The sequence below is a fragment of the Balaenoptera musculus genome, chromosome 2 (genome assembly GCF_009873245.2).
Source record: "Balaenoptera musculus isolate JJ_BM4_2016_0621 chromosome 2, mBalMus1.pri.v3, whole genome shotgun sequence".
In the NCBI taxonomy this organism is placed as follows: Eukaryota; Metazoa; Chordata; class Mammalia; order Artiodactyla; family Balaenopteridae; genus Balaenoptera; species Balaenoptera musculus.
This window is the reverse complement of record NC_045786.1, coordinates 147,031,377-147,044,806: the sequence shown is the minus strand read 5'-3', so window position 1 is coordinate 147,044,806 and position 13,430 is coordinate 147,031,377. Positions and strand designations below refer to the sequence as shown.

Sequence of the window (13,430 nt, the reverse complement as noted above, 5' to 3'; positions counted from 1 at the left end):
GTTGCTGTGGAGACTTAGAGTGGTCATCTTCGTTATTTACAATAAAGCCCTGATTTCTGGGGGAAATTGTGAACCTCCTTTTTTTATTTTGTGTATCTGTTGTTTTGTTTGGATTTACATATCAATCTAATGTAGCAATAATTATGTTACCAACAACAATTTTGTGAGATGTTTATTATTCTCATTTTACAGATGAGGAAACTGAGGCTTGGTGAAGTTACGAAACTTGTCCAAAGTCACACAGCTTGTAAAGGGCACAGTCAAGATTCAGAGCCAGGTCTGTCCAACTTCAAAACTCTTAATCATGGCCATGAAACTTTGAAATAGCTGTGAAGTATTAACCTATGATAAGTTGTATTGATATTAATATTGCTTAACTGTCGCTTAACTCTTATTGATAATTTTTTTAATGGTGAGTTTTTTCATCCATAGTAATTTTGTGTATCTTTTAAATATTGTGAAAAGAAATATAATATAGTGATTGAGGGTCTGGGCTCTGGAGACAGCTACCTGGGTATGAATCACTAAGCGTCTCCACTTACTTGTGTGACGTTGGGAAAGTTACTTAACTTTTCTGTACCTCAGTTTTCCTATCTGTAAAATGGTGATAGTAATATTATCCACCTGATAAGGGTTATTGTGAAGATTAAATGATTTACTGTATACAAAGCACTTACAACAGTGCCTGCCACACACTAAGCATTCAATAATTGTTAACTATTAGTATTATCTCCTAGCAACCAGTAAAACAGATGATCATTATTTTTAATACTCTATTAGGAAATTTGGATAAAGTAAAGCTTAAGCAGCTCATGAAATCTATGTAAACCAAAATTAAAATTGAATAAGTTAGACCTAAAGAAAATCATTCATTTGATCAAGTTCAGATCTATTATAAAAGCAAACTGGGCAACTGCTTATCGGTCTCACATGTACAAAGGGTATTGTATGTGTAAGCACCACACGTAGTAGGTCCACTAGAGGTACTCTTTGAGCTCAATATGATCATTGTATGATGAATGTGTTTTGTCTGTTTTCCTCTTGTAAGAGGAATTTGTATTCAAAATAAATGTTTACATTTTTAGGTGACTTTTAAGGAGATGGTGTTTTGGCAATGTTCACAGATAATTATCAAGAATGAAAACTTTACGTGTTATGTAAAATGTTGGCAACATTTCATCACTTGCAGGAGTGGTTATTAGAACTTACATTGTGGTGATTGTGCACACTGAATGACCTTTGAATCAGTGGGACCACAGCACATTCAACTAGAACTCAGCCATGTACCGATCATATGCTCCTCACTCATACTTGTTCCTTGCATCTGTCAGAATTCTGAAGTGTGATATCAACTCTTGCTACAATTAGTTAAAAAGTATATATAATTAGTGCCTAATAAGTGTATACCAATTGCAAAAATTTCCATCAAAGTGAGTAATTTGAGTCAAGTTACATAAAAATTCAAAAGCTGTTATTAAAAATGGGACTTGCTTGTATATGAGCCCAAGATTCCAGAAGCTTTAATCTACACATGCATTTACTTTATTCCCTTTATTTTATGATATTGAGCCTTCCCTTCCTTGAACATAGTATATTTTTCTAGCTATTTAGATATTTAAAAATATCTTTCAGTAAAGTTTCTTTTTCTCCATAAAGGTCTCTCAAATCTTCTCTTAAATTTAATTATTAGATACTTTATTTGTTGTTACTATTGTAAATAGTATGTTTTTCCTCTTTTTTTCCATTTTCTGTTTGCTGATATAAGCTTTTTTTGGTATAGAGATCTTTGTTTAGTTTCTAGTTACTAAAGTATGATGATTGTAATTGTGTCTTCCTTTCCAATGCTTACACTGTTTCTTTTTCTTGCCTTACTATGCTACTTAGGACTTTGACTACAGTATTCAATACAAGTGTTAACAGTGGGCATTCGTTTTTTGTTTCTGTTTTTTTTTTTTGAATTTTTTTTAAAGATTGATTTTTTATTATTTATTTAATTTATTTTTGGCTGTGTCAGGTCTTAGTTGCAGCATACAGGCTCTTTGTTGTGGTGTGCGGGCTTCTCTCTAGTTGTGGCGTGCGAGTTTTCTCTTCTCTAGTTGTGGTGCACAGGCTCCAGGGCACGTGGCCTCTGCAGTTGTGGTGCACGGGTTCCAGAGCGCATGGGCTCTGTAGTTGGCAGCACGCGGGCTCTAGTTGCGGCGTGTGGGCTTAGTTGCCACGCGGCATGTGGGATCTTAGTTCTCTGACCAGGGATCAAACCAGTGTCCCCTGCATTGTAAGGCAGATTCTTTGCCACTGGACCACCAGGGCAGTCCCAACAGTGGGCATTCTTATATTGCACTTAGTTTTTAAAAGGAAGTGCTCCTTATGTTTTACCATTAAGAAAAATCTTTGCTATAGATTTTTGATAGATACTCTGTAGGTTAAAGGCATTTCTGTTGCTATTTGGCTAAGATTTTGTATGTGTGTGAAGAATGAGTATTGAATTTTATCAGATGCTTTTCCTACGTTTGTGAGATGGTCATGTGGTTGTCCTCATTCTGTTAATATGATGAATGACATTTATCAAGTTTCTAATGTTGAGTCACCCTTGCATTGCTGGAATGAACCCAACTTAATCACGATGGTCTTTTTAAAAAATATGTAGTTGAGGGACTTCCCTGGTGGTCCAAAGGTTGAGACTTCACACTTCCACTGCAGGGGGCGCAGGTTCGGTCCCTGGTCAGGGAACTAAGATCCCACATGCCATATAGAGTGGCCAAAAAAAAAAAGTATAGTTGAATTTTTAATATTTCATTTAGAATTGTTGTATGTATGTTTACAGATGAAATTGGTCCATAATTTTTATTTCTTACAGTATTGTCCTTATTTGATTTGGTATCTAGATTATGCCAACCTTAAAGAATGAGGTGGGAACTAACCCCCCCATCCCCACTTCCCAGAAGGATTTGTATAAGACTCGAATGATAGGGCTTCTCTGGTGGCATAGTGGTTAAGAATCTGCCTGCCAACGCAGGGGACACAGGTTTGAGCCCTGGTCCGGGAAGATCCCACATGCTGTGGAGCAACTAAGCCCGTGTACCACAACTACTGAGCCTGTGCTCTAGAGCCCACAAGCCACAACTACTGAAGCCTGCGCGCCTAGAGCCCATGCTCCACAATGAGAAGCCACTGCAATGAGAAGCCCGCGCACCACAACAAAGAGTAGTCCTCGCTCCCCACAACTAGAGAAAAGCCCGCCCACAACAATGAAGACCCAACACAGCCAAAAATAAAATAAATAAAAGAAAAAAAGAAAAGACTGGAATGATCTATTTTTTGAAAGTTTGGTTGAATTTCTGTTTGACTCTCTGGGCTTAGTGTTTTGGGGGGAGAGGTGTGAGCTTAGTGTTTTGGGGGGAGAGGTGTGAGCTTAGTATTTTGGGGGGGAGATATGTATTTGGTTTTCTAAATGGTTTTATCTAGGATTTCTGTTTCTAGTTAAGCCAGGTTTTAGAAGGTTTTTCTCTTTTTTTTAGGAATCCATCCATTTTGTCTGCGTTTTTAAAGTATTTGGCATAAAGTTGTTTAAAGCATTCTTTTTGTTATCTTTTAAATTTCTGTTGTATAAGTATTTATCTGTCTTTTTTATTCCTCATATTTTTTGTGCCTTCCTTTTTTTCCTTCATCAGTCTTGCTAGAGATTTTATGTATTTTCTTAGCCTCATCAGAAAAACAGTGCTTGACTTTGATTTTCTCTATTGTATGTTTCCAATTTCATTAATTTCTGACCTTTCTCCTTTCTTCATTTTTAATGGAAATGCAGAATCTAACATAAGAACAGTGGGGTGTCTCCCAGTTTCCAAGGACAGACTTTCATTAGGGATTAAGAACAGCTGGAACCAGGGCTTACAATGGTACTAGGACCTTACTTCTTTCTCTTTCCTTTGAGTCTGTTTCTTTCTTTCTTGCTATCAACTGGCTTTTCTACTCTTCAGTCTACATGGCAGAAAATAGTGAAAATGAGTCTCTGAAATTTGATGTCAGTTCCAGCTTGGTGTGCTCTTGATTCCTCTAAAGATTTCAGATTTTTCCATCTGCATACTGTCTTTCAGAAAATTTTTTCTTTAGAATTCTCTTTAATGAGATTTTCTAAAGTAAACTCAGTTATTTTGTCTAAAAGTCTTTATCACCCTCATTCTTGATAGATGTTTCTTTAGGTATAAAATCATGGGGTGGTAGTTATTTTCGCAGTCATTGGAAGAGATAATTCCACTGTCTTCTGGTGTCCATTGTTGCTATTGATAAATCAGCTGCCAAATAGTTCTTCATTTAAGCAAATCTTTTTTACCTCTGACTGCTTTTGAGTTCTGTGGTTTTTGGTTTTCCGAAGTTTCATATGTTGTGCCTAGGTTCGATTTCTTTTATTTATCCTATGTGAGATTTTGACTGTGAACTGCTTATTTTCCTTGGAAAAAATATTTGTGGGTGTTCTTTGAGGCCTAAGAAGGAAATTGCATTGCTTCAAGAGGATTTACCTCTGTTTTTTTTTTCCCAGATGCCTCAGGCACTACAGTTTGGTGACTAGATTCATCCTTTGAGATTCTGGACCACCCAAAGGAAGTGAATTTGGGTTGCAATTATGTGTGTGGGCTTGCTTGTCTTCACAGTCTCTTAGGAATCCTTGTTCTCTTTTGCCACAGGAAGACAAGTTTCCTTGTAGTCCTTTGGGGATCCCATGTGGCAATGGGTGGACTAGGTTTACTTCTGGTTCACTTGTTTCCTGAGGATGAAACTTTTGGCGGGGGGTGTGTGTGTGTGTGTCCCAGCTTTATGAAGAAAGGGTCTTCTGTTGGATTTTCCATGTTGGGTGGGTCTTGAACTTTGACTTCTGTTCTTTGCCAGGAGATCATCAAATCTGAAGCTCAACATTGTGAATTAGGCAGATGTCTATAGGACAAAGACAGTTTTATTAAGCCACTTATCTCTTTCTTATAGATTTTGGTCTGGTTATTCCCTTTACCATCTTTTGAGCTCCTCAATGCTTTTAATATTTTTTGAAATAAAATTTTATCCATCACTTTTAGTTGTTTTCAGTGAGAGAATTGGGTGAATAATCTAGCCTAATATGTTACTGGAGGTGGTCTTTTATTCTAATTTCCTTGGGTTTTCTTTATTCTTTTTCTGATTCCTTCAGATAGATGTTTAGCTCACCAGTTATTGGCCTTATTTCCTAATATAAGCATTTAGAGCTGTACATTTATAAGTGGCTCATGAGGTTTGAAATGGAGTATTTTCATTATTATTAACTACACATTTTTAAGATTTTTAATTTGCTGTTGTGATTTTCAGTTATGCTTGCCTCCTTAAGCCATGACCTAGGACCCACAAGTCAATTGGAATTTTGAAGTACGTGGATTTTAAAAGATTTATCCTGGGACTTCCCTGGCGGTCCAGTGGTTAAGACTTCACCTTCCAATGCAGGGGAAGTGGGTTCGATCCCTGGTCGGGGAGCTGGGATCCCACATGCCTCGTGGCCAAAAAACCAAAACATAAAACAGAAGCAATGTTGTAACAAATTCAATAAAGGCTTTTAAAAAATGGTCCACATCAAAAAAATCTTAAAAAAAAAAAATTTATCTTTTTGTTATATTTAAGTCACCTTTAAAAAGAAACAGGATTTTCAATTTGTATTACAAAGCAGGACTCAACTATGCTGTATACAAGAGACACACAGGTGATATAGAAAAATAAAAGGGATAGGTGAAGATATACAAGGCAAATGGAAACACTAAGAAAGGAGGAGTTGCTCTGTGACCATTCCTTTCAGTGGCTTTTTGTCCCCTTCCTGATGGCAAACTTCAGTAAATAACTAATATTCCATATCATTGAGATGTTTTGAGGAAGTCTCAAAAAGATGGATTTTGTGTTAATCATAGAATAGTCATTTTCTTTTTCTTTATTCTCCTCCTCCCTGTTCTTTTCCTGCTCTTCTCCCTTCTCCTCTTCCTTTTTCTTTACACTTGAACATATTTGAACTGGGATGTATCTCTCATATTGAGACGCATCTTACTATTGATGATATTTCACAATTAATGAACAATTATTAATTAACAGTTAATTTTGGCAGCATTTTTTTCTCTTTTGGAACATAAAATAATGATATATCTTGCAACTGACGGTATCTTAGCTTTGATGAAATATACATTTTTACATACATACCATGACTCCTTATCCTACCCCATCCTCTACTTGAAATGCCCCATTTTTTTGTCTCTCCCATCCTATGCTTATATCATTCAAGATCTTAATGGAGGAAATAATCCTTATTTTCTCATCCTGACTCCTCTTCTTTCAGCACTTAGCACAATACTTTGTTAGACACAGGGTTGTATTTAATTAACAATTAAGGGAAGTGTGTAGGTATAATGAATCATAGCACAGACTGTGACACATTTATATTAGTGACCAGTTTTTTAGCTTCTTGGTGAGAGGAGATTAATACCTACATTAGTTAAGATTGTTTTGAATATAAAGAACAGAGTCCAGTGTTTCCTACATTAAGCAAGTTAGAGAATTTATTAGATGGATGTTTAGTCATCTGATGATGTTCAAGAAAGAGTTTAACCAATGAAACAAAAAAAGTAAGTAAAGGGAATTCCCTGGTCGTCCAGTGGTTAGGACTCTGCACTTCTACTGCAAGGGGCACAGGTTCGGTCCCTGGTCAGGGAACTAAGATCCCGCATGCCGTGTGGCATGGCCCAGAAAAACAAAACAAACAAAAAAACCCCAGTAATTAAAAAATATAAAGCACTGTGAAGGAAATGAGAAGAGTAGTAACAGTAAAGAATTACAGGGGAGGAAGGAGCTTCATGATGGCAGAAGAGTAAGACATGGAGATCACTTTCCTCCCCACAAATACATCAGAAATACATCTACGTGTGGAACAACTCCTACAGAACACCTACTGAACGCTGGCAGAAGACCTCAGACCTCCCAAAAGGCAAGAAACTCCCCATGTACCTGGGTAGGGAAAAAGAAAAAAGAAAAAACAGAGACAAAAGAATAAGGACGGGACCTGCACCAGTGGGAGGGAGCTGTGAAGGAGGAAAGGTTTCCACACATTAGGAAGCCCCTTCGCGGGCGGAGACTGCGGGTGGCGGAAGGGGGAAGCTTCAGAGCCACAGAGGAGAGTGCAGCAACAGGGGTGCAGAGGACAAAGTGGAGAGATTCCTGCGCAGAGGATCTGTGCCCACCAGCACTCACCAGCCTGAGAGGCTTGTCTGCTCACCTGCCGGGGCAGGAGGGGGCTGGGAGCTGAGGCTCGGGCTTCAGAGGTCAGACCCCAGGGAGAGGACTGGGGTTGGCTACGTGAACACAGCCTGAAGGGGCTAGTGCGCCACAGCTAGCTGGGAGGGAGTCCGGGAAAAAGTCTGGAGCTGCCGAAGAGGCAAGAGACTTTTTCTTGCCTCTTTGTTTCCTGGTGTGCGAGGAGAGGGAATTAAGAGCACCGCTTAAAGGAGCTCCAGAGATGGGCATGAGCCGTGGCTATCAGCGCAGACCCCAGAGACGGGCATGAGACGCTAAGGCTGCTGCTGCAGCCACCAAGAAACCTGTGTGCAAGCACAGGTCACTATCCACACCTCCCCTCCCGGGAGCCTGTGCAGCCCGCCACTGCCAGGGTCCCGTGATCCAGGGACAACTTCCCCAGGAGAACACACAGCGCACCTCAGGCTGGTGCAACGTCACGCTGGGCTCTGCCACCACAGGCTCACCCCGCACTCCGTACCCCTCCCTCCCCCTGGCCTGAGTGAGCCAGAGCCCCCTAATCAGCTGCTTCTTTAACCTCGTCCTGTCTAAGTGAAGAACAGACGCCCTCAGGCGACCTACACGCAGAGGCGGGTCCAAATCCAAAGCTGAACCCCAGAAGCTGTGCGAACAAAGAAGAGAAAGGGAAATTTCTCGCAGCAGCCTCAGGAGCAGTGGATTAAATCTCCACAACTCGATGTACCCTGCATCTGTGGAATACCTGAATAGACAACGAATCATCCCAAATTGAGGAGGTGGACTTTGGGAGCAATGATATATATATATTTTTCCCTTTTTCTCTTTTTGTGAGTGTGTATGTGTATACTTCTGTGTGTGATTTTGTCTGTATAGCTTTGCTTTTACCATTTGTCCTAGGGTTCTGTCTGTCTGGTTTTTTTTTTAGTATAGTTTTTAGCACTTGTTATCATTGGTGGATTTGTTTTTTGGTTTGGTTGCTCTCTTCTTTCTTTCTTTTTTTATTACTTAAAAAATTTTTTTAATAATTATTTTTTATTTTAATAACTATTTTATTTTATTTTATTTTCTTCTTTCTTTCTTTTTTTCCTCCCTTTTATTCTGAACCGTGTGGATGACAGGCTCTTGGTGCTCCAGCCAGGCATCAGGGCTGTGCCTCTGAGGTGGGAGAGCCAAGTTCAGGACACTGGTCCACCAGAGACCTCCCAGCTCCACGTAATATCAAACGGCGAAAATCTCCCAGAGATCTCCATCTCAATGCCAAGACCCAGCTCCACTCAACGACCAGCAAGCTACAGTGCTGGACACCCTATGTCAAACAACTAGCAAGACAGGAGCACAACCCCATCCATTAGCAGAGAGGCTGCCTAAAATCATAATAAGGCCACAGACACCCCAAAGCACACCACCAGACGTGGACCTGCCCACCAGAAAGACAAGATCCAGCCTCATCCACCAGAACACAGGCACTAGTCCCCTCCACCAGGAAGCCTACACAACTCACTGAACCAGCCTTAGCCACTGGGGTCAGACGCCAAAAACAATGGGAACTACGAACCTGCAGCCTGCAAAAAGGAGACCCCAAACACAGTAAGTTAAGCAAAATGAGAAGACAGAAAAACACACAGCAGATGAAGGAGCAAGGCAACAACCAGACCTAACAAATGAAGAGGAAATAGGCAGTCTACCAGAAAAATAATTCAGAATAATGATGGTAAAGATGATACAAGATCTTGGAAATAGAATGGAGAAAATACAAGAAACGTTTAACAAGGACCTAGAAGAACTAAAGAGCAAACAAACAATCATGAACAACACAATAAATGAAATTAAAAATTCTCTAGAAGGGATCGATAGCAGAGTAACTGAGGCAGAAGAACGGATAAGTGACCTGGAAGATAAAATAGTGGAAATAACTACTGCAGAGCAGAATAAAGAAAAAAGAATGAAAAGAATTGAGGACAGTCTCAGAGACCTCTGGGACAACATTAAACGCACCAACATTCGAATTATAGGGGTCCCAGAAGAAGAAGAGAAAAAGAAAGGGACTGAGAAAATATTTGAAGAGATTATAGTTGAAAACTTCCCTAATATGGGAAAGGAAATAGTTAATCAAGTCCAGGAAACACAAAGAGTCCCATACAGGATAAATCCAAGGAGAAACACGCCAAGACCCATATTAATCAAACTATCAAAAATTAAATACAATGAAAAAATATTAAAAGCAGCAAGGGAAAACCAACAAGTAACACACAAGGGAATCCCCATAAGGTTACCAGCTGATCTTTCAGCAGAAACTCTGCAAGCCAGAAGGGAGTGGCAGGACATATTTAAAGTGATGAAGGAGAAAAACCTACAACCAAGATTACTCTACCCAGCAAGGATCTCATTCAGATTTGACGGATAAATTAAAACCTTTACACACAAGCAAAAGCTGAGAGAATTCAGCACCACCAAACGAGCTTTACAACAAATGCTAAAGGAACTTCTCTAGGCAGGAAACACAAGAGAAGGAAAAGACCTACAATAACAAACCCAAAACAATTAAGAAAACGGTAATAGGAACATACATATCGATAATTACGTTAAATGTAAATGGATTAAATGGTCCAACCAAAAGACATAGACTGGCTGAATGGATACAAAAACAAGACCTGTATTTATGCTGTCTACAAGAGACCCACCTCAGACCTAGGGACACATACAGACTGAAAGTGAGGGGATGGAAAAAAATATTCCATGCAAATGGAAATCAAAAGAAAGCTGGAGTAGCAATTCTCATATCAGACAAAATAGACTTTAAAACAAAGACTATTACAAGAGACAAAGAAGGACACTACATAATGATCAAGGGATCAATCCAAGAAGAAGATATAACAATTGTAAATATTTATTCACCTAAGATAGGAGCACCTCAATACATAAGGCAAATATTAACAGCCATAAAAGGGGAAATCGACAGTAACACAATCATAGTAGAGGACTTTAACACCCCACTTTCACCGATGGACAGATCATCCAAAATGAAAATAAATAAGGAAACACAAGCTTTAAATGATACATTAAACAAGATGGACTTAATTGATATTTATAGGACATTCCATCCAAAAACAACAGAATACACTTTCTTCTCAAGTGCTCATGGAACATTCTCCAGGATAGATCATATCTTGCGTCACAAATCAAGCCTTGGTAACTTTAAGAAAATTGAAATCATATCAAGTATCTTTTCCGACCACAACGCTATGAGACTAGATATCAATTACAGGAAAAAAATCTGTAAAAATACAAACACATGGAGGCTAAACAGTACACTACTTAATAACCAAGAGATCACTGAAGAAATCAAAGAGGAAATCAAAAAAATACCTAGAAACAAATGACAATGAAAACACGACGACCCAAAACCTATGGGATGCAGCAAAAGCAGTTCTAAGAGGGAAGTTTATAGTAATACAATCCTACCTTAAGAAACAAGAAACATCTCAAATGAACAACCTAACCTTATACCTAAAGCAATTAGAGAAAGAAGAACAAAAAAACCCCAAAGTTAGCAGAAGGAAAGAAATCATAAAGATCAGATCAGAAATAAATGAAAAAGAAATGAAGGAAATGATAGCAAAGATCAATAAACTAAAAGCTGGTTCTTTGAGAAGATAAACAAAATTGATAAACCATTAGCCAGACTCATCATGAAAAACAGGGAAAGGACTCAAAATCAATAAAATTAGAAATGAAGAAGAAGTTACAACGGACACTGCAGAAATACAAAGGATCATGAGAGATTACTGCAAGCAACTTTATGCCAATAAAATGGACAACCTGGAAGAAATGGACAAATTCTTAGACATACACAACCTTCTGAGACTGAGCTAGGAAGAAATAGAAAATATGAACAGACCAATCACAAGCACTGAATTTGAAACTGTGATTATAAATCTTCCAACAAACAAAAGCGCAGGAGAATGGCTTCACAGGTGAATTCTATCAAACATTTAGAGAAGAGCTAACACCCATCCTTCTCAAACTCTTCCAAAATATAGCAGAGGGAGGAATACTCTCAAAGTCATTCTACGAGGCCACCATCACCCTGATACCAAAACCAGACAAAGATGTCACAAAGAGAGAAAACTACAGGCCAATATCACTGAGGAACATAGATGCAAAATTCCTCAACAAAATACTAGCAAACAGAATCCAACAGCACATTAAAAGTATCATACACCATGAGCTAGTGGGGTTTATCCCAGGAATGCAAGGATTCTTCAGTATATGCAAATCAATCAATGTGATACACCATATTAACAGATTGAAGGAGAAAAACCATATGATCATCTCAATAGATGCAGAGAAAGATTTCGACAAAATTCAACACCCATTTACGATAAACACCCTCCAGAAAGTAGGCATAGAGGGAACTTACCTCAACATAATAAAGGCCATATATGACAAACCCACAGCCAACATTGTCCTCAATGGTGAAAAACTGAAAGCATTTCCACTAAGATCAGGAACAAGACAAGGTTGCCCACTCTCACCACTATTATTCAACATAGTTTTGGAAGTTTTAGCCACAGCAATCAGAGAAGAAAAAGAAATAAAAGGAATCCAAATTGGAAAAGAAGAAGTAAAGCTGTCACTGTTTGCAGATGACATGATACTATACATAGAGAATCCTAAAGATGCTACCAGAAAACTACTAGAGCTAATCAATGAATTTGGTAAAGTTGCAGGATACAAAACTAATGTACAGAAACCTCTCGCATTCCTATACACTGATGATGAAAAATCTGAAAGTGAAATTAAGAAAACACTCCCATTTACCATTGCAACAAAAAGAATAAAATACCTAGGAATAAACCTACCTAAGGAGACAAAAGACCTGTATGCAGAAAATTATAAGACACTGATAAAAGAAATTAAAGATGATACAAATAGATGGAGAGATATACCATGTTTTTGGATTGGAAGAATGAACATTGTGAAAATGACTATACTGCCCAAAGCAATCTACAGATTCAGTGCAATCCCTATCAGATTACCAATGGCATTTTCCACAGAACTAGAACAAAAAATTTCACAATTTGTATGGAAACACAAAAGACCCCGAATAACCAAAGCAATCTTGAGAAAGAAAAACGGAGCTGGAGGAATCAGACTCCCTGACTTCAGACTATACTACAAAGCTACAGTAATCAAGACAGTATGGTACTGGCACAAAAACAGAAATCTAGATCAATGGAACAGGATAGAAAGCCCAGAGATAAACCCACACACATATGGTCACCTTATCTTTGATAAAGGAGGCAAGAATATACAGTGGAGAAAAGACAGCCTCTTCAATAAGTGGTGCTGGGCAGACTGGACAGCTACATGTAAAAGAATGAAATTAGAACACTCCCTAACACCATACACAAAAATAAACTCAAAATGGATTAAAGACCTAAATGTAAGGCCAGACACTATCAAACTCTTAGAGGAAAACATAGGCAGAACACTCTGTGACATAAATCACAGCAAGATCCTTTTTGACCCACCTCCTAGAGAATGGAAATAAAAACAAAAATAAACAAATGAGACCTAATGAAACTTAAAAGCTTTTGCACAGCAAAGGAAACCATAAAGAAGACGAGAAGACAACCCTCAGAATGGGAGAAAATATTTGCAAATGAAGCAACTGACAAAGGATTAATCTCCAAAATTTACGAGCAGCTCATGCAGCTCAATATCAAAAAAACAAACAACCCAATCCAAAAATGGGCAGAAGACCTAAATAGACATTTCTCCAAAGAAGATATACAGATTGCCAACAAACACATGAAAGAATGCTCAACATCATTCATCATTAGAGAAATGCAAATCAAAACTACAATGTGATATCATCTCACACCGGTCAGAATGGCCATCATCAAAAAATCTACAAACAGTAAATGCTGGAGAGGGTGTGGAGAAAAGGGAACCCTCTTGCACTGTTGGTGGGAATGTAAATTGATACAGCCACTATGGAGAACAGTATGGACGTTCCTTAAAAAACTAAAAATAGAACTACCATATGATCCAGCAATCCCACTACTGGGCATATACCCTGAGAAACCCATAATTCAGAAAGAGTCATGTACCACAATGTTCACTGCAGCTCTATTTACAATAGCCAGGACATGGAAGCA

At 38.5% G+C, this 13,430-nt stretch overlaps 1 protein-coding gene across 10 annotated transcripts in view; it reads left to right on the top strand.

Annotated features, from left to right (window-relative positions):
* NUMB (NUMB endocytic adaptor protein) overlaps window positions 1-13,430 on the top strand; it is a 182,044-nt gene that overhangs the window by 79,597 nt on the left and 89,017 nt on the right. For 8 of the 10 annotated variants that reach the window (XM_036841383.1, XM_036841382.1, XM_036841387.1 and 5 more), the window contains exon 3: window positions 193-277. The exons of the other annotated variants lie outside the window; for them this stretch is intronic. The gene's annotated coding sequence lies outside the window, so the exon portion shown is untranslated. The remainder of the gene's footprint in view (window positions 1-192; window positions 278-13,430) is intronic. 10 annotated transcript variants of the gene reach the window in all.